The sequence below is a fragment of the Herpailurus yagouaroundi genome, unplaced genomic scaffold (genome assembly GCF_014898765.1).
Source record: "Herpailurus yagouaroundi ecotype Mexico unplaced genomic scaffold, PumYag 195, whole genome shotgun sequence".
In the NCBI taxonomy this organism is placed as follows: domain Eukaryota; kingdom Metazoa; phylum Chordata; class Mammalia; order Carnivora; family Felidae; genus Herpailurus; species Herpailurus yagouaroundi.
In genome coordinates this window covers 15,718,868-15,744,871 of record NW_024412426.1, presented here as the reverse complement: position 1 = coordinate 15,744,871, position 26,004 = coordinate 15,718,868, and positions in this window count along the sequence as shown.

Below are 26,004 nucleotides of genomic sequence, written 5' to 3'. Positions count from 1 at the left end.
TAGGCTAAAAACACAAGCTACAGGCTGGGAAAAAAATACGTAAAAATGAAGAACAAGTATCTAGAATATACAAGTAGTTTCTCAACAGTCAAAATAAATAATAAAAATAAAAACAAACAAAAAAGGAGAAGGCAATTAGATAATAAGCAGAAGAAGACATAAAGGGACATTTCATTAAAGTGGAAATAGAGATGGCAGATAAGCACGTAAAAATATGTTCAACATAATTAGTCATTAAAGAAATGCATATAAAAATCACAATAAGATCATTACACATCTATCAGAATGACTACAATCAAAAATAGTGACACCAAAGGCTGGGAGGATGTGGAAAAATGGGATCACTCATGCATTGGTGATGGGAACATAAAATGGTACACCCAGCTCTGGAAAATAGTTTGGCACTTCCTGAAAACAACTAAACATGCAACTATCATAGAAGCCAGAAAATGCACTCCTGGGCATTTGTCCCAGAGAAATAAAAACTTACATTCATACAAGAACCTACAGAAATGTTTATAGCAGCCTTATTTTGATATTCCAAACTAAAAACAACCCGCATGTGTCCTTCAATGGATGAATGGTTACACATACTGTGGTGGTACCTCCATAACATGGAATGCTAGTCAACAATTAAAAAAAAAAAAAAACCTACTGATACATACATCAACCTGGACACATCTTCAGAGTATTATGCTAAGGGAAAAAGCCAATCCTGAAAAGATGAATACTACATTATTTTGTTTATATAACAATTTATGAAATGACAAAGTTATAAAAATGGAGAACAGATTAGTGATTGTCAGAAGTTAAAGAAGGGTTAGGGGAAGGAGGTAAGTGAGATCCACGAGGTGATGGAAATGTTCTGTATCTTGACTAAATCACTGTCAATATCCTGACTGTGATACTGTACCATACTTTTGGAAGATGTTACCACTGAGGAAAACTGGGTAAAGAAAGGTAATATAAATCTTTGTGAGGGGCGCCTGGGTGGCGCAGTCGGTTAAGTGTCCGACTTCAGCCAGGTCACGATCTCGCGGTCCATGAGTTCGAGCCCCGCGTCAGGCTCTGGGCTGATGGCTCAGAGCCTGGAGCCTGTTTCCGATTCTGTGTCTCCCTCTCTCTCTGCCCCTCCCCCGTTCATGCTCTGTCTCTCTCTGTCCCAAAAATAAATAAACGTTGAAAAAAAAATCTTTGTGTACTACTTCGTACAAATAATGTGAATATACACTTATTTCAAAATAAAAAAGTTAATTTTTTTAAAGCATATTGACAGCATGAGCTTGAGACCTGAATTTTTTAACTTTCATCCATTAGGCATGTCACTTCACCTCCCTAAGCTTCAGTTTTCTTACCTGTGGAGTGGAATGGCAAAGGCCTGCTCAAAGTTCACTTGATGTTGATGTATAAATATAGAAAGCAAAAGCAGGATGAAGGAAGTGTGCACAGAGTGATATTACCAGCCTTGCCTACTTTATGGGGCTGTTTTGAAAATGGTATGACAGAGAATATCCTGAAGTGAACTGAAAACCACAAAGTACTATGCTAAAATTAGTCATTATTGCATTCTTTCTAAGGGGGGCAGGGGAGGGGATCTGGATACATTCTGACGGTTAAAATAATAATTGGGTTAAATTGCCTTGGATTATCATGTAGAAAGAGTAACACTTGATATCGCTTTATTGCCTCTTTTCTCTACCCTTCTGCCTCCTGAGGCTGGACAGAGACTCTTACAGCCCAAGGCTGTAAGCTCTGGGAGTCTCCCACATCCACACAGGAGCAGGGAGGACAGGTATTGTAAGTAACAATAAGCAGACTCCCAAAAGCTAACATTGGTGTTGGCACCCATTCTCAAGACACAATGCACTTCATCCTCTTCCAGAAAAAAAAAAAAAAAGAGAATAATATTTTATAGGTTGGAGGTGGGAGAGAAGCGGGAATAACAGAATAAGAACTAGGGACCTTAAGTCATCCAATGACCACTGGCAACCCATAAGATGAGCCCTAGAACACTCAAGAAAGCATTCTCTTCAAGGTCACTCACAAAGCCAGGGAGACAGATAAATAAAGGGAGCAAGGAAAGGCAAAGGTAACTGAGCACAGCAGTCTGGAGAATGAGAGGCTTTTTCTGACACCCGGCATGTGGGAAAAGGATAGTCCAACATCAACAGATAAGAAATTAATTTGCCACCCATCATAAAAACACAGCAGCAGCCGCTTAGAAGTACATTTATAACCCCTTAATTTCAGAGAGGTATGTAGCAGAAGACAGAAGGTCCACTCTGTCAAAAAAAAAAAAGGAAAATGGAGGGGTTGGTTTCATTTCTAATAGGGCACCTGAAGTTAAAGAAGAAAGAGAAAAGAGGCCTTAGGACACTTAGGAGACAGAAATAATGGAAAGGTCCCTGACCTTCTTTGAAGATGTGAGGTCTTCCTAAGCCTAGTACCCTCATACTTCCAGACAGCCAAGGACAGGGCTTCAGGCAAAAAGAAAAGAACTGGGGCAAACTGGTAGATAATTGTGTACAAGACAAATCCCTTCACCTCCGTTGGTTGTGAACACTACTATCCAAATAATATCCACAGTTTCTCACTTGCTGACACTTATTAGAACTTTTAGAATTTTATAGAAGTACCCTACAAAAAGAAAACACAATGCCTTTCTAAACAAAAATTAGGATTTGTCAGCAAAGGGCATCGTTTAGTAAATGGCCCATTCCTGGACATAACAGAGTATTCCTAGCAATGTAACTCACAGAGAACAAAAAAAAACATTTACTTCCAGATGGAAGATTCTTCTTTCTCCACCCGCTGCCCCATGCTCTGCAGCTTTGGTCTGATGTAATTAGCATATAACACTGCATAAATCTAAGGTATACAACGGTGATAATTAAGTGTACATATATAATGTCAAATGATTACCACAATACGGTTACTTAACAACTCCATCATGTCACATAATTACCCTGGGTGTGGTAAGAGGATTTCAGAACTACTCTCTTAGAAACTCTCAAGCATATAGTATCATTAACTACTGTCACCATCCTACACATTAGATCCCCTAAACTTATTCATCTTGTAACAGGAAGTTGGCACCCTTTGACCTACAGCTCCCCACTTTGCAGTCCCTGGAAACCACCATTCTATGCTCTGTTTATGTGAGTTTGACTTTTATAGGTGGAAGATTGTTCTTAAGTTCCATTGCTAAATCATACATTGCTAAATCATACATTGCTAAACAATTAACTGTATCTAAATGCAACAAGTTTATAATTAAGAAAAAAACCAAAGAGCCCTGTGTATAGTGTATAGATGATTAACTTACAAATTTCAATCTATTAAAGATAACTTAGAGATCACATATATGTATGCGCACAGAATATTTGAAAATGGGATTTTCTCCTTGTTTCCAAATCTATCCATTCAATAAATTTACATGAACTACTGAGGGATCAAGATGGAGGAACAGCATGGAAGGCTTTTTTTTATTTTGCATCCCTGAAATACAGCCAGATCAACACTAAACCACCCTGCACACCTAGGAAACTGATTTGAGGATTAACACAACAATCGGCACAACCTGAATCACAGAACTCAGAAGGTATGCAGCACAGAGAGGTCAAATGGGGGAGAGAGAAGCCACAAAGGACAGGGAGCTGCTTTTGCTTGCAGAGAGAAGACAGAGATGGGGGGTGGGGGAGGGAGGTGGTGGGATGGGGTATGGGAAATCATCCACCCCTCTGCCCGAAAGCAGCTGTAGAGAAAAGAAAGAGTACATGAGGGACTGAACAAAACAAGGGAAAAAGGAGAAAGAGGATTTAAATTCCAGTGAGACTCTATTAACAGGGGGAGTGCAGACTATGAAACTCCATAGGTCAATACCTGGCAGTGCTCTGGCAAATCTCTGGAAAATTCCCAGGAGCAGACAGCGAGATCCAAGGTGTCCTTGGGCCACATGGGAGAGGCGATTCCCCTGCTGGGAGGACATTTGATAGAGGCTGTGCAGCCACCCCACAGGCAAAGGTCCCAGAAGACCCTGGAGAATAACCACATTCACTGGTGCTGGGACAAGAACAAGCCTAGAGCCAGATATGTGTTGTGATTTACCATAATCCCAGAAACAATGCTGCTAAAAGATCATGTGAAACTTTTCTGGGGCGGGATGGGACCTAGCCACAGTCTCTACGCATCAGAAGCAGCATGGTCTCATGAACATTCCTGGGGGCAAGGGGACACACGGCCATTGCTCAGTGAGACCCTCCCCCAGGGCGTCTGAATGGGTCAAAGCCGCAGTCCCTCAGAAATAATGGGTTGGGAAACACAGCCACATCTGAAGTAAAACTCAGGAGGCAGGTGCCGCCTGACAACCTGATGGCTTGGTCACAGACAGTGTAAAAGCGGGGAGTGGACTCAAGCCAGAGACAAAGGAGGGGTGCGTGATTGCTGGTCAGGGAGAAGAGAGTTCTGATACCAGAGACTGGGTGCCATTTTCACCCTTCATGCATGCACATAAAAACCTACATGTGCCACAACAATCCACCCCAGTAAACTAAGCAGCAGCATCTAGTAGACAATGGTTTAGCCGTTACACTAAGCCCTGCCCAACTGGGCCAACCACGCTCTTCAGAAACACCACAAGTCTCTCCACGTGCTTAGTTTATGGACTATAAAGTGCTTCATAGCTTGACTTCTAGGAGAAACTTATGTAATTTCAATGGTATTTCAGTATGTTCGCTGGTCCATCTATTTAATTTTTTTCTTTTTCTTTTTACAGAAAGAGAAAAAAATTATTTTCACTTCCCATTTTTATTAAAAATATTTTTCTTTAATTTTTTACTATATTTTTTACTTTTTTGAAAATTTCCCACACTCTATTTTACTTCCATTTCATTTTATTTTATTTCATTGTATTAATTTTTTCAAATTTTCAAATATTTTCCTTTTTTTCTTTCTTCTTTTTCTTTTCTTATCTTTCCCTGTTTTTCTCTAATCTATCAAGCTCCTTTCAATAGCCAGACCAAAACACACCTAAGATCTAGCATCATTTATTTGGTTTTTTTATGTGTTGTTTTAAATTTTTTAATTTTATTTTTTTACCTTATCGATTCCTTTTCTTCCTTCAAAATGACAAACCAAGAAATTTACCCAAAAAGGAAGAACAGGAAGAAATGACAACCAGAGACTTCATCAACACAGATACAATCAAGATGACTGAACCAGAATTTAGAATCAAAATAATAATACTAGGCTGGGGTTGAAAACAGATTAGAATCCCTTTCTGCAGACATAAAAGCTAGGAAGGATGAAATAAAAAATGCTAAAACTGAGCTGCAATCTCAAATGGATGCCACAGTGACAAGGATGGATGAAGCAAAGCAGTGTATCAGTATTGTAGAGGACAAACTTATGGAGAAAAATGAAGCAGAAAAAAAAAGGGAGACTAAGGCCAAAGAGCATAACTTAAGAACGAGAGAAATCAGTGACTCATTAAGATGGAACAACATCAGAATCATAAGGATCTCAGAAGAGGAAGAAAGAAAAAAAGGGGTAGAAGGGTTATATGAGCAAATCATAGTGGAAAACTTTCCTAACTCGGGAAAGACACAGTCATCAAACTCTAGGAAGCGCAGAGGACTCCTATTAGATTGAGCAAAAACCGACCATCAATAAGGCATATCATAGTCAAATTCACAAAATACTCAGGCAAGGAAAGAATCATGAAAGCAGCAAGGTAAAAAAGTCCTTAACCTACCAGGGAAGATAGATCAGGTTTGCAACAGACCTATCCACAGAAACCTGGCAGGCCAGAAAGGAGTGGCAGGATGTATTCAATGTGCTGAATCAGAAAAATATGCAGCCAAGAATTCTTTATCCAGCAAGGCTGTCATTCAAAACAGAAGGAGAGATAATAATTTTCCCAAACAAAAATTAAAGGAGTTAGTGACCACTAAACGAGCCCTGCAAGAAATTTTAAGGGGGACTTTCTGAGAGGAGAAAAGACCAAAAAAAAAAAAAAAAAAAAAAAAGCACCAAAGACTAGAAAGTACCAGAGGCCACCACCAGAAACTCCAACTCTACAAGCAACATAATGGCAATAAATTTGTATCTTTCAATACTCACTCTAAATGTCAATGGATTCAATGCTCCAATCAAAAAACACAGGGTAACAGAATGGATAAGAAAACAAGATCCATCAATATGCTGTTTATAAGAGACCCATTTTAGACCTAAAGACACCTTCAGATTGAAAGTAAGGGGATGAAGAACCATCTATCATGCTAATGGTCACCAAAAGAAAGCTGGAGTAGCCATACTTATATCAGACAATATAGACTTTAAAGACTGTAACAAGCGTTATATCATAATTAAAGGGTCTACCCACCAAGACCTAACAACTGTAAACATTTATGCTCCAAATGTGGAAAAACCGAAATATATAAATCAATTAATCACAAAGACAAACAAACTCATTGATAGTAACACCACAGTAGTAGGGACTTCAACACCCCACTTAAAGCAATGGACATTTCATCTGAACAGAAAACTAACAAGGAAACAATGACTTTGAATGACATAGTGGACCAGATGGACTTAACAGATATAGTCAGAACATTTCATCCTAAAGCAGCAGAATACACATTCTTCTCCAGTGCACATGGAACATTATCCAGAATAGATCACATACTGGGACACAAATCAGCCCTCACAAGTACAAAAAGACTGAGTTCCTTACTGTGCATATTTTCAGGCCACAATGCTAGGAAACTCAAAATCAACCACGAGAAAAAAAGTGGAAAGATAACAAATACTTGGAGACTAAAGACCATCCTACTAAAGAATGAATGGCTGACCAAGAAAAAGGGGAAACAAAAAGTACATAGAAGCCAATGAAAATGGTAACACCACAGCCCAAAACCTCTGGGACACAGCAAAGGTGGTCATAAGAGGAAAGTATATAGCAATCCAGGCCTTCCTAAAGAAGGAAGAAAGGTCTTAGATACACAACATAACATTACACCTTAAAGAGCTGGATAAAGAAGAGCAAATACAACCCAAAACCAGCAGAAGACAGGAAATAAACATTAGAGCAGAAATCAATGCTATCAAAAACAAAAAAAAAGAACAGATCAATTAAATCAGAAGCTGGTTCTTTGAAAGAATTAACAAAAGTGATAAACCACTAGCCAGTTTGATCAAAAGGAAAAAGGACCCAAAGAAATAAAATTAAGAATGAAAGAGGAGAGATCACAACCAACACAGCAGAAATACAAACAATAATAAGAGAATATTATGAGCAATTATATGCCAATAAAATGGGCAATCTGGAAGAAATGGACAAATTCCTAGAAACATATACACTACCAAAACTGAAACAGGAAGAAATAGAAAATTTGAACAGACCCATAACCAGTAAAGAAATTGAATCAGTAATCAGAAATTTCCTAAAAAACAAGAGTCCAGGGCCAGATGGCTTTCCAGGGGAATTCTACTGAACATTTAAAGAAGAGTTAATACCTATTCTCTTGAAGCTGTTCCAAAAAAATAGAAATGGAAGGAAAAATTGCAAACTCTTTCTATGAAGCCAGCATTACCTTGATTCCAAAACCAGACAGAGACCCCACTAAAAACGAGAACCACAGACCAATTTCCCTGATGAACATGGATGCAAAAATCCTTAACAAGATATTAGCCAACCAGATCCAACAATACATTAAAAAAATTATTCACCACAACCAAGCAGGATTTATACCTGGGATGCAGGGCTGGTTCAATATCCACAAAACAATTAACGTGATTCATCACATCAATAAAAGAAAGAACAAGAACCACATGATCCTCTCAATAGATGCAAGAAAGCATTTGACAAAATACAGCATTCTTTCTTGATAAAAACCCTCAAGAAAGTAGAGATAGAAGGACATACCTCGAGATCATTAAAGCCATATATGAAAGACCCAATGCTAATATCATCCTCAATGGGGAAAAATTGAGAGCTTTCCCCTTAAGGTCAGGAACAAGATAGGGGATGTCCACTCTCACCACTGTTATTCAACACAGTATTGGAAGTCTTAGCCTCAGCAATCAGACAACACAAAGAAATAAAAGGCATCCAAATTGGCCAGGAGGAGATCAAACTTTCACTTTTCGCAGATGACATGATCCTCTATATGGAAAACCCAAAAGATTCTGCCAAGAAACTGCTAGAACTGATCCATGAATTCAGCAAAGTCACAGGATATAAAATCAATCCACAGAAATCAGTTGCATTCCTATACACCAACATTGAAGCAACAGAAAGAGAAATCAAGGAATCGATCCCATTTACAGTTGCACAAAAAACTATAAAATACCTAGGAATAAATCTAACCAAAGAGGTGAAAAATCTACACACTGAAAACTATAGAAAGTTTATGAAAGAAATTGAATAAGACAGAAAAAAATGGAAAAATATTCCATGCTCCTAGATAGGAAGAGCACATATTGTTAAAATATCAATATTACCCAAAACAATCTACATATTTAATACAATACCTATCAAATAACACCAGCATTCTTCACAGACCTAGAAGAAACAATCCTAAAATTTGTATGGAACCAGAAAAGACCCTGAATAGCCAAAGCAATCTTGAAAAAGAAAACCAAAGCAGGAGGTATCACAATCCACAATATATAGTTGTACAATATATACAACTATATATTGTATATAGTTCAATATACAAACTATATTGAATATAGTTTGTATTCAAGCTATATACAAAGCTGTAATCATCAAGACCGTATGGTACTGACACAAAAACAGACACTCAGATCAATGAAACAGAATAGAGAACCCAGAAATGGACCCACAAACATATGACCAACTAATCTCTGACGAAGCAGGAAAGAACATCCAATGGAATAAAGACAGTCCCTTCAACAAATGGTGCTGTGAAAAATGGACAGTGACATGTAGAAAAATGAACCTGGATCACTTTCTTATACCATACACAAAAAGAAACTCAAAGTAGATGAAAGACCTAAATGTAAGACAGGAAGCCATCAGAATCCTCAAGGAGAAAGCAGGGAAAAACCTCTTTGACCTTGGCCACAGCAACTTCTTACTGAACACATCTCTGGAGGCAAGGGAAACCAAAGCAAAAATGAACTATTGGGACCTCATCAAAATAAAAAACTTCTGCACAGTGAAGGAAACAATCAGCAAAACTAAGAGGCAACCAATGGAATGGGAGAAGATAGCTGTAAATGACCTATCAGATAAAGGGTTAGTATCCAAAATCTATAAAGAACTTATCAAACTCAAACCCAAAAGACAAATAATCCAGCGAAGAAACGGGCAAAACACATGAATAGACACTTCTTCAAAGAAGACATCTAGATGACCAATCAACACATGAAAAAATGCTCAACATCACTCATCATCAGGGAAATAGAAATGAAAACCATGATGAGCTACCAGCTCACACCTGACAGAATGGCTAATATTAACAACTCAGGCAATAACAGATGTTGGCGAGGATGCGGAGAAAGAGGATTTCTTTTCCACTGCTGGTGGGAATGCAAACTGGTGCAGCCACTCTGGAAAACAGTGTGAAGGTTTCTCAAAAATTAAAAATACAACTACCCTACGACCCAGCAATTTCACTACTAGGTATTTTTCCAAGGGATACAGGTATGCTGTTTTGAAGAGGCATATGAACCCCAATGTTTATAGCAACACTATTGACAATAGCCAAAGTATGGCAAGAGCCCAAATGTCCATCGATGGATTAATGGATAAAGATGTGGTACATATATACAATGGAGTACTACTCGGCAATCAAAAAGAATGAAATCTTGCCATTTGCAACTATGTGGATGGAACTAGAGTGTATTATGCTAAGTGAAATTAGAAAAAGACAAATATATGACTTCACTCATATTAGACTTTAAGATACAAAACAGATGAACTTAAGGGAAGGGAAGCAAAAATAATATAAAATCAGGGAGGGGGATAAAACATAAGAGACTCTTAAAAATAGAGAACAGAGGGTTGCTGGAGGGGTTATGGAAGGGGAGATGGGCTAAATGGATAAGGGGATTAATGAATCTACTCCTGAAATCATTGTTGCACTATATGCTAACTTGAATGTAAATTAAAAAATAAATTCTTAGGGGCGCCTGGGTGGCGCAGTCGGTTAAGCGTCCAACTTCAGCCAGGTCACGATCTCGCGGTCCAGGAGTTCGAGCCCCGCATCGGGCTCTGGGCTGATGGCTCAGAGCCTGGAGCCTGTTTCCGATTCTGTGTCTCTCTCTCTCTCTGCCCCTCCCCCGTTCATGCTCTGTCTCTCTCTGTCCCAAAAATAAATAAACGTTGAAAAAAAAAATTTTTTTTAAAAATTCTTTTAAGAAATAAATAAATAAATAAAAATTTACATGAATGCCTGCTATATAGTTACCAGTGTGCTAGGCACAGAGTTGCAATGATGACTGATATACAGTCAAATAGGAGAGAGAGATGGGTACTTATAATTTAAAATAATGAGCTGTTTGGGCATGACGGTAAGAACAAGACAGCATGATTGACAAAAGGGGATGATATGTTCTAGTTGATGGAGAAGGTGCAGTGGGAAGATAGAGTGTTAGTGGAAGGATAGGAGAAGCACACAAAAAGTCAATGGTCACTCTTTAGTTATGACATATAACTGGCTTGAAACAGAAGAAGGAATTGTGTAGGCACAAACTAAGTGAGTGACTGGTTCTTGATGAACAAATTCCTAAGTAATGATTACAGTTATTTCGTTGGTATTTCTTGACTATCTGATTTACTTTCCTAAAACATAAGAGCGACATTAGAATGACTTCTTCCATGGGACTTGATTTATTGAGTTTGATGATACTTGTGGTAAATTTTTCACTGTAATTTTCCCCTTCTAGCTTTTCCTAACATAATATTTACCTGAAAGAAATTGCAAAAAAAGATGTAATCACCTTGACTCAAGGCATGATACCCTTGATTTCCTGTCCTTTTATCTCTCCTGTAACGCTGCTCTGACCACAAATACCAGGAAATCTGAAGCAAACAAACACGGTGATGTTTGTGGGACATGTTCTTCTTGCAAGGTCTAAATGCAACTTCCTATATCTGGCCTGAAACATGATTCTTGCTGTTTACTTCTTCTTGTATTTCCCATGACAACTAAGATTCCAGTTTGATTTTAGACCAAACTGCATTAGACCATCTACAATGGGGAGTTCATATGAGAAACAAGGGTAATCTCTCTGTAGCCAGAGATCCATTCATTTTAGAGTGAGGCAAGGGTAAAATCAGAGCCACAGGTTAAAAGCCCCATGCCCATAATTTTCTCCTTTATTCACTTTTTCTGTGATGCACTTGGAGACATGCTCATGCACTGATGAACAATTGTACTCTGCATTTTGCATTCTGCTTTGTTTGTGGAGACCTGGAGAGATTTGTGGACACTGGGATAAATTATGTGAGGTGATGTGACTATTCTTTACTGTTCTGGGTGATGAGAGCTGGAAGCCCACGGACATCTAGAGAAATTATTTTCAGAAAATGAGCAGTGGTGGTGGATCATGTGATGAACTCTGGGCACAGAAATAAATTATGGTCTGAAACAGCCTGGACATTCGTTATTCCTGATGGAGCTAGGCCCTCATTTGGGTTTGGAGATTGTTGTGATGTATGTACCTCAAGCAGAAAATTCCTCAACCCTTTGTTACAAAATGAACTCACGAGCTGCAGGTAAGGTATGAGCCACTGATCATCCAAAATTTGAGAGCTGTTTTCCTTGCTCTCATTTCCATATTTACGATATACTGGAGAAGGGTTCTGAAAATTAACCCCTTCACTGATCATTAAGCCATAGTAAACTCTTAGACTGCATTACAGGAATTTTAGAGTCCCTCTAAATTCATGAATCCAGTTATGCACAAAAATTTCTCACAAGGATAATTTGAGGGGCTTTTCTTTCAAGGGACATAATGAAAACAACAGATCTTATCTTTCATTGGATAAAGCCATTAAAAAATTGAGCATTTCATTTGGCGCCATGGTAGCTGCATAATGAACCAATTAGAAGATGTCCTGTCTTGATTACATGATAAAAGCCTAGATAATTCTCTGAAGTTGACTTTTCATGAATCGTGGCTTCCATCACAGGAAAGCCATTTAAAATATCCAAAATAGAAAGTTTCCGTTTTCTGGCACAGAACAACATCCTTTTCTTTCTTCCTTTCCTGATTACAACAATCTCAAGGCACAGCACATTTTATTTCTATCAATTTGGATCTCATTTCTGGCCTCATGCCCACTGGGCCTGGTTATGTTAAGGGCATTTTGGAATGTGTTAAGCAGCAGGTGTAATCACTTACATTTTTATACCTCTGAGCATGGTTCAGAAGGGATCCCCAGCATCAGTCTCCTGGATCCTTGGCCCAGGGTTGTGGTATGGCAGGATGTGACTGGCTTGCTCAAGAAAGGTCACCTAGCTCTGTATAACTTTTGTCAGGAGATTCTTAGATGCCAATTTTGACTTAAGAATTTAGCTTTAGGAAATGAGTTGATTTCGTTTTCTGATGTTCTGCTAAAGCTGCCATCCTGAGTCTCTAATATGTTAAAGCAGTGCCTAATAGTCAGCAGAAGGACCACTGTCAGCATCCAACTGTTGTGTCTAATAGGGAAAGCTGGATACTCTCTGCCTGTGGACTCTGTGTCACCTGGGAGGCTTGCCTGACTGCTTCTTTTCCAATTCAAACATGTACCTTATAATGTTTTCCTTGGGAGCCGAAAACAACAGTGAATAAGCAAATCCTCTGTTGGGGCTGAGTGAGTGGCAAACCTCATAAGGAAAAAGATGATATGAGCCTTATATGGAACACCTAACTCTGAGCTGACTGCTAGCATACTGGGGTGTGTGATCTCTAGAAGCATCTTCCCCTAGCTTATCTGGGAGTACCCATGACCTGGGGCTGGCTTATCAGTCAGTCCTACTGTGACCTCATAGAGATTACTGATAGCTAATGTTAAATACCTAGGTGGTACCCACAGCAATTTGGCCTCAGTGGCCAAGGACTCAACTAGAATGGTGTGATTCACTACCTAAGCTCATGGCAGTGAGCTTAGGAAGTAGCTAAAATCACAGGGAGCATGCACAACAGCGTGGGAAAGAGTTGTAGAGCAAGATGCACAGGATTTGGGTTTTGACTACAGCATTTACCATCTGGGTGACCTAAGGCAAGCCTTCCTAATGTTTGATTTTCTCATCCATCCAATCACTTGTTTGACAAATACATATTGACCAACTACTCAGTGTGATGTGCTACAGTAGTGACCAGGAAGCAAGAACAAAGTTGCACAGAGCCTGCAGTCTAGTTGGGGGAGACAATGAACGAAATAAATAGGCAAAACAAAATATGTTTGGTAAGAATGATACTGGAATAAAGCAATACCTATTTCTTAGAATTGCTATGCAGATTATATGAAATAATATCTGGCCCTAAACAAGCTCTAATATTGCAAGAGACACTATCATTAGCAAAGTACTGATAGGAAACAAATTATTTCTGACTGAAGTCCATCTTCTCCAACAAGTTTATAATCTATTAAATTGGGGGAAGCAAGAGTCCAAAAGGACCAAACAGATCACACAAAATATGACCTATATAGGATCACTACTCTGTCCTAGGCTCTCATAACCTTCCTCTTTCTCTTTCCGTGAACTTGAAGATTCAGGTCTTCTCGAAACCTGCCATAACCCACCCAGGACAAGACAAAGGTTCCTCTTCTCTGCCACTGATGGCTAAGAAGAATGGAGTCTCCTCTTACAACATGATGGATAACAAGCTTTGCATCCTTTCCATTTAATCTGTTTTTCTGCTATTTCCATATAAAATCAGTTATTTAATAATAATTACAAAAATTAATAAACTTGGGGAACTTACCAGGCCTCCAGCAGCATTATCCACGATCTGTGTTTCTGACTTCAGAGGTACTCAGGGACTGAACAACCCCAATCCTATTCTTTTTCCTCAACACCCTACCCTCTTTCTCCTTCCATTTTCCGGGTCCCTTAGACCTTTGCTACTCAAACTGTGGTCCATGGACCAGGAACACCAGCATTATCTGAGAGCTTGTTAAAGATTCAGAGCCTCACAAAGTATGGAAAGAGCCCAAATGTCCACTGACTGATGAATGGATAAAGAAGATGTGGAGATATATAAATACATAGAGATATAGATAGATAGACAGATATAGATATATATAGATATCTATACACACACACACACCCCCACACACACACACACACACACACAGTGGAACTATTCTAGTGTCCCTTTGTCTTAGTAAATTGCAGGATTTCCCATCTCAGGATGTCCCTTGTTCCATGTTTCATATGGGAAGAATCACCTCACAGTATAAACTCGCAGGAAATCCAGGCATCAGAGAAGCCAGAAGCCTAGCAACGCACAACTGTGTACAGAGTACTACTCGGGGTTCAAAAAGAAAGAAATCTTGCCATTTGCAACAATGTGGATGGAACTAGAGTGTATTATGCTAAGTGAAATATGTCAGAGAAAGACAAATATCATGATTTCATCTATATGTGGAATTTAAGAAACAAAACAGATGAACATAGGGGAAAGGAAGCAAAAATAAGATAAAAACAAAGAAGGGAGACAAACTATAAGAGACTCTTAATTATAGAGAATAAACTGAGAGTTCCTGGCAGGGTGGTGGGTGGGGGATGGACTAAATGGGTGACTGGTATTAAGAAGGGCACTTGTTGGGATGAGCACTGGGCACTATATGGAAGTAATGAATCACCAGATTCTATTCCTGAAATCATTATTACACTATATGTTAACTAATGTGGATTTAAATTTTAAAAAATTCAGAGGCTCAGAGCTGCTAAATAAAAATTCTCATTTTAACAAGGTCCTCTGGAGATTTGTATGCACACTGACATTCAAGGAGCACTGCTAGGTTTCTCTGTCTTGCAGAGTGAAAACAGGATAGCAGGTGTCAAAAAATGATTATGATGATAATAGTAAAAACAATCACAGCATGACTACTACTACTGCTACTAACAACAACAACAGGATTTACTGAGAGTGTACTACTTGAAAGGACCACACTAAGGGCTTTCTGTTCATTAGCTCCTTTAACTACTACCTATTCTAGTGTCCCTTTGTCTTAGTGAATTGCAGGATTTCCCATCTCAGGATGTCCCTTGTTCCATGTTTCATATGGGAAGAATCACCTCACAGTATAAACTCGCAGGAAATCCAGGCATCAGAGAAGCCAGAAGCCTAGCAAGGCACAATGTCCACACAAATAGCAATGGGGAGAGCTTTCAGAGTGACCAGAAAAGCAGGCAGCCATGGGGAGAGTCACCAGAACTAGGGTGTGAGAGCAGGGCCAAACAGGAAGGACAGAGGAAGCTAGGCTCTGGGAACAAGCAAAGGATTGCTAGAGAGGCAGCCTGTTCCAGGTCCACTGCCATTACTATCCCTTACCCTTCTGAGTCCATCTCAAGAAAGCTCAACCTTCTACCTACAAGATAATAACATCTAGATACACACACACCCCACCCTGATTGCAAGTATTTAGGCAGAGTCAAAGAAGGGCAGGAAACAAACAGCTCCTTCTGACTGAGATGGGACTAGACTGCAGATCCAGATCCAGATACATGTACCAGCCCTGTAAGGATAAAAGCCCCAGGGATTGCAGGATGCTGCAGGAGACTGTGATTGAGCAGATAACTAGGGCCATAATATGAGGAAGCCACGGTTGTATGTCAGTCTTCACATGCATCAGACTGTGGTGGTCCACATCCACAGACACATCCTTGAAAGTCGCTTCACTGTCCTAAAACCAAGACACTGTCCTAAAACCTGGGGACAGAAGAATTGAGTGGGAAAGTGGCCACAAATGGGCACAAGTGCTCCCCAATACTGTGTATGTCCTACCCCTGAGGGCCAGCAGTATTTTCTTCCTATATGAAAGACAATCAAATTAGATCACGGGCTCCCTGAAGTTGGGGAGTAAATATTCTTTCATCTCAGCAGGACCTGGTACAATGACTAACGCATCACAGAAAATGAGTGTCTGATCATTAAACAGGAGAAACAAAGACTCATTTCTGGACTAAGCTGGGTAAAAGGGTTAACTTTGCAATGCCTATACCTAAGTCTCTTTTTACTCAAGATTTTCCCACTGTTCAAATAAAGAAAAATGAAGGCCAAAGAGGACATTATCTCTACCTCCTTGGATCTTGAAAGCTGTTTTCCTACTGCTGTTACAGCCCTACACAATTGACACGACTATGTCATATATGTATGTTAACTCCTCTTTATACTGTAAGCTCATTATGAGGAAGGACAAGCTTGATCTTCCTTACATCCCATCACATACAGGACAATGTCTAGAACAAAACAGAGACCCAGCAAGTAACTGTTGAAGTGGAATTGACTTTGAATCCTGGACCCTCTGACTAGCTTGAACCTAAAGGCCAGCTGTGATAAACTCCACTCTAGATTACATCTCTTCTCAAGACATTGTCTCCTAGATCATTGATCTCTGCTCATAGATATGAATGGGTTTCAGCAACATCTAATATCAGGACTGTTGCTGGGAGTGAAACCTACACTCATCTGGGCCATCAATCACGATCTCATATGCTTAAACCAAATGATGTATTGATCCTGACTGCCTGGAAATACACTTGACAAGGACTAGGTGACATTTCAAAGGAGGGACAAGATATTTTCAAGTCAATTAGAAGCATCAGAATATTCAATGCACAGAGGAGGAGCTTACCTCAAAGGAGCAGCCCCTGAAAATGTGAATTAAACCCCCTCTGATACACCAAATCCTCCAGTACCCTCCAACATCTAAGAGATATGGTTGCCTGCCCCATCACACATGCCACCATAAAGGTCCATGGGTTTCTGCACCAGATCTATAAAATGCAAAGTGGTTGCGATTGTCAGGAAAAATGTAGAGAATATTCACTCACATGGAATCCCAATCTAAGCACCTAAAAATCTTAGGTTTGGAAGATGGTTGCTTTGACTTGATAAATAAAACATAATCCCTTCTGTTTCTAAAGCACTCTGTACTTCTCAGACAACTTTAGTCTCTCATTTAATCTCAGTGGCACCTACTATAATCCTGTAAGAAAGACCAGGCTATCATAATTATGCTCAGATGAGAGGTGAGGAAATTGGAGTCTAAAAAGATATACTGACTTGGTCAAATTCACCCGATTAGATAGTGTCTGACTTTCAACTAGAATCAGACTATCCCAGGGATCTTTCCATTTAACCTTACAAGCTTCAACTCTGACTAGGGTGGGGGAAGAAAGCTTTAGGAAAGGCAAGATACTCCAGGGGATTTCAATTCTGTACATGAGTTTAAAACAAGGGATTGGAAGGGTCATTCATTAGGTCTGCCTGTAGCTTTAATGCCAGACTTACAGTGAGGTAGACAGAGTCCTGCCCTAGAAAGGAGGAGAACTCCTGAGCCTGGATTTCCAAAGACAAGTCAATTACCCAGGGTCGGATTCAGGCTTTACTGAGCCTAAAGCTTATAAATTTGGGAATTTATGTTTTAGAAAATAATATAAAATGACAAACTCAAAGTTAAGTGTGAAAGTAAATATCTGTTTAGAATGAGAAATCACAATAAAGCATATATTTTTAAAAGCTGACAAATACCACAAATAGCAAAAGTTTTCAGATTTTAAAAAGTAAACTAATACTATTATTAATTGCTTGACAAATCTCTGCATTGCTTCTCTTTTCATACATTATTAAATGCAAAATCACCTCTTCATATGGCAGTTGTAAGTTTCTATAGAGAGAACAGAAAGACAATTTAATCTTTCCTCTACATAGTTGGTGAGCATTTATTAATAATTTATAGAAGTTTCTTCAAGCTTCATACTTGTAATTAGCAATGCTGTGTACATTTTTAGTATTGTTGGAAAACTTGGGAAAACTTCTGCCAAGTTTCTCTCATATGTGAATATGTGAGCTGAAAGATTTAAAAGATTTTTCCATAGACTAGCTTCTAACTGTCCATTTCAAAACTTGTTTCTCCTCTACTAACTACACACATCCAGTACCAGGCAAAACAGCACATCTTCATATCATGATAGGACTTCCAGGCCTACAACTCTGGAGGTTGGCGATGGCACAGCAGGTGGCAAAAATATTCCTGGCAGCCATTCCTATACTGGGGCAGCTGGCAATAACATAACTATGCGTGGAACCTATATTATCATACCCACTAAACACAAACGAGATGGTTCGCCGCAGCTTCTCCTTAACGGAATTCCAAAATGCCCACAGACATTGCAACATCTCCCTGCACAAGGGAAGCGAAACAGAGGGGAACTTGGGAGTTGAAAGAGGCAGCAATCTTAAGCAACTGCACTAAAAACATAAACAAAACAAAACCAAAAACTTTTCTATTCAAACGTATAATCACATGAATATGTTACCAAGGTCTCTCCCAGATCCTTTGAAAGGGTCTCTGCTAGAAAGACACTCTGCAAATGTCCCTTTTGCCCCCTGGTGTTCTTGCCTATCAATCAGAGGAGGCAGCCAATCATTTCTACTCGTTGAAGAAGATGTAGGACTGACCTGGATTAGAGATGACTTCACAGAGACTAAAGGGGTTCTTACATCCTGGTCCACAATGTCTGGTATCTGCCACACCCATCCTCAGCTGGAGGTGCAGGATCAAATGGGATCAGCTGAATACTGTGTGGGGTACAGAAAGCACTTAGAACTGCTTGAAGACAGAACAAATTAAACACAAGTCAAACACAAAGAATACAAAAAGGTTGTTTTGTAGACTCCCTGGAGTCTGCTATTAAGCCTTCTCCGCTCTGGTACTGAAAGGCTGGTCAATTAATCCCACCGCACCCTGGCATCTTGGCTTCCATGTCTCTCCAGTGTCCAGGCTTTAATGCAGATCTGGATAATGGCTCTCTCCTCCCTGCAACCAGGCCAGGCAGCCTCATGGCGCTTTACTCCAACAAATCTCCGACAGCGCCAGTAACTGCTGCCACTCACTGCTTCTTTAAGGGTCTTAACAAAACTTGCTTAATCCTCCTGGCATGGAACCCAGCTGCAGCGGGGCAGGTTTTATGGAGTGTGTAATCACAGGATTTTGTACCCATCGTTACAGGGCTCCAGCTTCCTTAGCGTGACGTGTGCCACCCCCACTGCCCTGTGCACTGCAGGGCAGTCCCTAGCACTGCTCTGCTCTGCTCCTCTCCCTACCACTGCTGCGCAGTGTGGACTGAGTTTTGTGTTATTCTGTGCAGAGTGCAGAACAGGGAGGGAGAGGGAAAGGGAAATAAACAGGGAAGGAAGACAGATGTCGAAAAGACAAAGGCAGAGATAAAGTGAAGAAAAAGTTAGAGAAAACTGTATCGAGTCCCTAAGGAAATCAGATGGAGATGTTCTTTTAGCTCAGCCAAAGGAAAGAGTGAGCTTGTGTTTTTAAGCCCGCAGGCTGTTGGCAAGGAAAATAAACCTCCTAACAGACCCTGATGGTAGCAAAGAGGAAAGGATAGGAAAGTGAGGACAGTTGAGTGGGGGAGTTGGGAGAGACCCCTAAAGAATCCTAGAAGAATACTTTGAAAGCAGAGTGTTGTTTTACTCAGGAACGCTTGGCACTGACTTCAGCCATTGACTTTTCCATTACAGGTTGTGGATCAGTAAAATAAACCAGCATTTACATTAACGTAGAGATCAAATGGATGAATCCTGAGTGTATTGTAGCCTGGGGAGGTAGGAACTTCATGGCATGCCAAACTCAATGGTTATTATTGTCACGGATATCATCAACAATACCACTTTCATCATTATTGCTCTTTTAGATGAGAAAACTCTTCAAGAATAGGCTCCTGTAATTCTAACTTCCCTCCCCACCTTGTGTCTTCTGCTTTAACAGACCCCAGGGCACAGCAGCACAGACATCTTCCCCATGTGGCTCTCCGTGCTCTCCCCTTGCCCTTCAAAGTTCTTCCATATATGTGATTGTGTGGATTCTGGTGTGACATCAAACCATGGAGTTGTAGGCAGAAACAAGAGAAAAGGACAAAGAGAAAAGACCAAGAAAAAAGCAACAGAATTTAAACATAGAATTGCCTGAAACGTACAAGCACTGTTTATCTAGGTCCTCAGAAACCATATGCAGATCACATGCAAATGAACCCATGGCCCTCTTAACTAATTTGCTACACCTGGATGTGGCTCTTGGGGAAAACCTAATGGAGACACCTGCTATGAACACTGAAGGAATAGTCCCCTTGGTAGTATTTCACCCCTTCTGTTTCTGCTACCAATTTTAACTAGGGGAAGTAATGAGCTGGTGCAAAACAATAACTAAGAGCTGGGGGGGAAAATGTAACCATTGAATTTCATTCAAACTGTCATTATTTTGTGCTGAGAAATTACCAGAGGGCATCGACCTACCCATCAAACCTCAAAATGCAAAACACACTTCACATCCTATGCAAGGGACTTAAGGCAAATTAGAGGTACCAGTGTTTCCAGGCTCTCCCTTTCGTGATGGGAGAGAAGGGGCCCTGTTTCTGCTGTCTGGGATAGGGGAAGGGAGTGTCAGCCTTCATCTCCCAGCAGTCAGCAGGGGGGCCAGGGGAAACAGTTGGACCAAGCCGGCTTCTTGTTTGGAACTTTCTCTGATCTTGGACTGAGCGACAGGTCTGTGATGTTCCCACACTGCGGTAGGAGAAAGCAAATTATGCTCCCTCCTTCATCTGCCTGCCCCACGCTGGAGGGGCTGCTATCAGGGTCTTCTGCACTAACTTCCCAGCTGAGCCCTTTCCTTGAAGTCTCCCACCCACCTGGCTCCTGCAGAGAGGTTGGTCTTTTAGGCTGAGGATGATTCAGGACCAGACAGTCTCAAATTTCCCAAAGATTCAAATGAAAAAGGGGGAGCAGGGATGAAAAGGAGGAATACATGTACAGCAAAGGGGACACTTAATAGGTACTTGAAAGAGGCTTTTGCAACATTAATACATTTTTCATCCTCTAAACATGACTTCCTATATGTGTGGACCATGTAAGATTTGGGGTCCATTTCCCAGAACAGAAAATGGGAAAACATGTTTGTGTGTGTGGTCACAGGAACACTATCCTCAAGTCCCCAGGCGGCAGTCTTATGGGAATTCACGGGGTTCACTTCTCTATCTCAATCTGTATCAGTCAGGGTTCAAAGAGGCAGAACCACTAGGATTGTTGATAGGCAGGCAGACAGACAGAGAGAGGGACAGACAGGTTTAGTACAGGGATTAGACTTTATGCAACCTGAAACCTGGTTAAATAGGTTTCTTCTATCTTCACAGCTGATGCTAGAGCTTGGAGACCGTGGGGCGGGCAGGCAGTCAGGACGGTGGGGGAAAGTAAGAACCAGCAGGAACTCAGAAACCACAGGATGGGCTGATTCCTGCTTCTGGCCTTGGTGATGTGGCTCTCCTAAAGCCAGGCTCCTTTATCACGGAGCCAAATACACACATCTGGCCTTAGAGTCAGGAAGACTGGAAGATCCAGAAGAGGGTGCGGCACCTGTAGGCCCAGTGGCTGCTTGGAGCTAACAACGTACAGGAGCTACATAATGGCCGCTGCTTCACTTGCACCCCCCAATTCTCACTCATGAATCTTGCCTGTGGCTTACCTTTGCAAGAAACTTACAGGAAAGGGAGTTCTAGGAAATATAGTTCGACCTGCCCAAGTCTACACATTGCAAAGCCACCACACCATCTAAAGTCTCTCTCTTGGCAACGATTAGGCTCCAGGCTTAGCTTCTGCCAGCAGACTGGGTCTTGTCACAAGCAGGAGTTCTAGGCTTGCAGCACTGGCCCCTAAAAGGGCTGGAGGAAGGACACAGAAGCACATCTGAGCGACCGAGTTTACAGTCACCTAAATATGCCAAGGGCCAGATATGGAGAGGGGAGCCTGGCCTGACACAGCCTTCACTCCTCTCCTTCCCCAGCCCCAGGGCACTTGTACCAGTGAAGTGACTATATACTGCCATCTTGCCAACCTCGCTGGCAGATGTTGTGGTCTCCTCCTGGGCTGGGGACTTGTTCATCATTCAACTCTGACTGCTAGAGAAAGAGGCTACAGATTTTCTGGAAGACACAAACAGGAAGGCTCTCTTCATCCCTAATTTTCACTTTGATAGTGGGTTTCAATGCAGGGACTTGCAATCAGCTGGGTTCTACTAGTGCTACTGTGGAAAAGAAGGAAAATTGCCTGGGGTTGGATAAAAAGGAGCTAGATGTTCCGGCCCCATGTTGGCATGCACAGAGATTATTAAACTCATTAACTGAACTAGGGCTTTGCCAGGACCCCAGGCAAGTGTGTGGGACTGAGCACACGCACGACTCATAAGGGAATGAGTGCATCCAAAAGGTGACAGTGATGGTTGGAGAAGAGGTGAGTAGCTAATCCCTGACACTCCTTTCAGTGAGGCAGGGCTCAGAAATGCCCCCCTTTCCTGGACAGCCCTGTGGGAATGTCAGCCACTCAATCCTAGAGAGGCCTGTTTCAGCACAACAGACGTGCACCCCCGTGCTGATGCTCAATCTAACTTACCAGATGGCATTGAAAAGTCACAGCTTCCGTTTATCTTACCCTGACAAGGTTGCAGAAGGGTAGAAATGAAACACTTCTTCCAAGTGAAATAGTGTCTGTTCTGGCCCCGGGAGGCTTCCTTCCAACACAAAAGTGCGGAGGCTTGCATGTGCATGTGTGCACGTGTCTGTGTGCTGTGTGAGCAGGAGGCTGGGGCAGGGATGGGAGAAAGTGTGATCCCAAAACCCTACTCTCTTCTTGTGTCCTTGAAAACTCTAACGCTGAAAACCAAATAGCCTAGGTCACAGAACGGGCACACAGACCAGTCTTCACATGCATCAGGTAAAAAACAAATTAAATGTACAAGTAGTTAATTCAAAATCAGTCTTCACAGTCTAGCATGTCAGCAGTGTATCTTAATCAGGGGCATCAAGAAAGTCAAGCAGCCAGGACAAAGATGGCCCTAGGTTGGAGCTCTGTTCTCACTGATACAGTACCTTCAATTATCAAGTCGTGGTACACTGCTGTAAATTAGGAGTTGCTCTGCAAAAGCAGTTCAGGGGAGCTGGTCAAGATCATCAGAGATGCTAGAGCTAAAAGTGATACTAGGAGAGACTAAGAAATCAGTGAACTGTGGCAGAATAGGCAGTGAGAGGTACAGAAAGCACAACTAGCTTAGTCTCTACTTCCAGGGAATGACAGAACAGATCCCTAGCCTCGGTTTCCTCACCTGTAATATCAAGATAACCTATCTCTATCCCAGGGTTTCTCCCCAAATAACTAAGAAAGTATGCATAAACATGTATACCCGATTTAAAAAAATAAAGCTAATATTTGAGACCTTCCAAATGTCCGTAATAGCTCTCATTCTATTCATTAGTTATTTGATTCTTTGAATGTTTCATTTTACATATGAGGAAACTGAATCTCAACAGGTTAAGAATCCTGTCCAAAGTCACACCAATAACAAACAGAAAGGCTAAGATTTCAAGTCAGGCTGCTGACATCAGAGACCACCTGTTCATCTTCTACCATTCTGCTTGCCTTTCAATGCCATGATTGGCCATAGTCAACCAAAAGCATTTCCCCATTCACACTTCTGAGTTCAGGCTTTCTCAGCTCTGGGACTTTGCAGAAATGTAAGTAGAGTAAGTTTGATATTCACATCACAGTGTTATGAAAGCTGCATCTCTGTTGTAGCTTACCTGAGCCTGGATTTCAAAACTTTTGCCTGCCACAACCTGCTCTTTAACCTTCAATTCTGGACCCTATATGTGCCTCTTGGAAGAATAAGTTCTTAATTATATTCTTGCCTGAGACCTCCTAGACATTCTTCCAGGGGCAGAATCTACTAACACTGACCCGTAAGTCTTTCTGAGACTCAGCCTTGCCTCTTAGGGTAGCTAACATCTTGTTTCTTCCAATACCATAGATAAATGCATTCTGGGTCATGCATTCTTTGTGTCTGGCCCAGCAAAAACATTAGAGCCTCTGTACTGGGCTTGGTCCCAGTATAAGAAATCCTACTCCTTCTTCTTGATAATCCATGTAGACTGGCAGGGGAGGTATCCACTGAGCACCAAGCTTGAGCCACTGTGAAGAAAGCTGATCCTTGCATTGGTCAGGGCAGGAGGAGAATGTAGCCAAAGTTTGGCATCATTAAACCGGTCAACCAGCTGCAAGACATTACCAGCTGCTGTGTTAATCATTAATGAGGCAGACAGTGCCTGTTGCCTGTGTAGTGAACCAAACATTATGACTTGGGTTTTCATTTCATTTAAAATTAACTCGCTGAAGGAAGAATCGGCCTCCAGCTTGTGAGAGACGGAGCTGCTGGCACCAAGAGGGGACTGGCAGGCCAGAAGCACAAAACGAACATAAAGTCCTCACTGACATGATCCAACTGTTTGTATGCGGGCCGTTTCTTCTAATTCAATTCGATCTCAGCTCCTCAAACCTGCCGATCAAAATATTTCTGTGTTCCCAAGCAGAGCCTCCACGTGTCACAGCTCCTTTCCACTGTGGCATGTGCTGATGGCTCTCTAAATTACTTTTACTATGGCTTCAAAACTAGGCCAAGTGCGCCCACTTGGGAGCGGTCCCACTCTGTATTTTTGGGTTGTATTTTCTTATTCAAAAAAAAAGGTAAGTGATTTTGAAAACTTTTTAACATGTTTAAACACACACAAAGGCAGAAAGAATAATAGAATGAACACCCACCCACATTTTCCTTCAGTAGCAATCGATATTTTACCAATCTTGTATCTATCTTCTCAGGTTTGTTATTTTTGCTTTCCCTGGAAAATTTTGAAGCAAATTAAAGACTTCATGCCATTCTGCCCCAATTCTTTGGTGTGGATTTCTGACTGATAAGAACATTACCTATCCATCTATGAATATATAACCACTATGCCATTATTAAACCTAAAAAAAACTGACAAGTATTTATTACCATGAAACAATGTAAATATATTCAAATCTCCTGGATTGTCTCAAATCTGTCAGTTTACAATTGGTTGTTCTATTCAGCATCTAAACATGGTCCACACGTTGCATTTGGTTATCAGGTTTTATTTTGTAACACTCCTCCCTTTTCTTCATCCTCATCCTTTTTCTCAGAACAGTTAGTAAAACTGGGTCAAGAGTTCTCTAAAATGTCCTATATTCCAAATTTGGTTGATTGCTTCCTCATGGTGTTACTGAACTTGTTCTTCTATCCTCCGTATTTACTATAAACTGGAGGTTAAAGCTGGAGGTTTGATTAGATTCAGGTACATTTTTTTTTAATAAAAAGATTCATAGTTGGTGCTGTATGCATCTTATTGCACCATATCATAAGGTATATAGTATTTGGGGTCCCATTTTCACTGATGCTAAGATTGAACAATGGAGTCAGTGGATTCTGCCATTATAATATTCTTCACTAACCTCTCTCCTAAAAATTGTGCATCACTTGATCAACTGATGACCCGTTGTCTCATTAGAGGTTGGAAATGAGAATTTTAAATTCCATTAACGAATTCTGTAAAAAGGACCTGTCTTTACCAGCCACTGATTTTCCTGAATACAGTTCCTACAGGAAAGGCAAGATAACTGTGTAACTCTTTCCCATTTTTTAACCAATCTTCAGAGTAATGAACTGTGCCCTAGAAGTGCCCTAGAAGTGCCCAACACTGACCACTTTTTATTATCAATTTGAAGTCATGGGTTCTTATATGTTTCATGTGTTTCAACTAAATGTAGTTATTGTTCTTTTTAATGATCAACTTTTCCAATGGAGCCAGCTGGAAGTCTTCACAATTTGGCATCACTGTTCTTTTGATGTGACTATTAGCTTTTTAAAAATATTTTTATCGTAGTACAATATATATGACCAAAATTTGC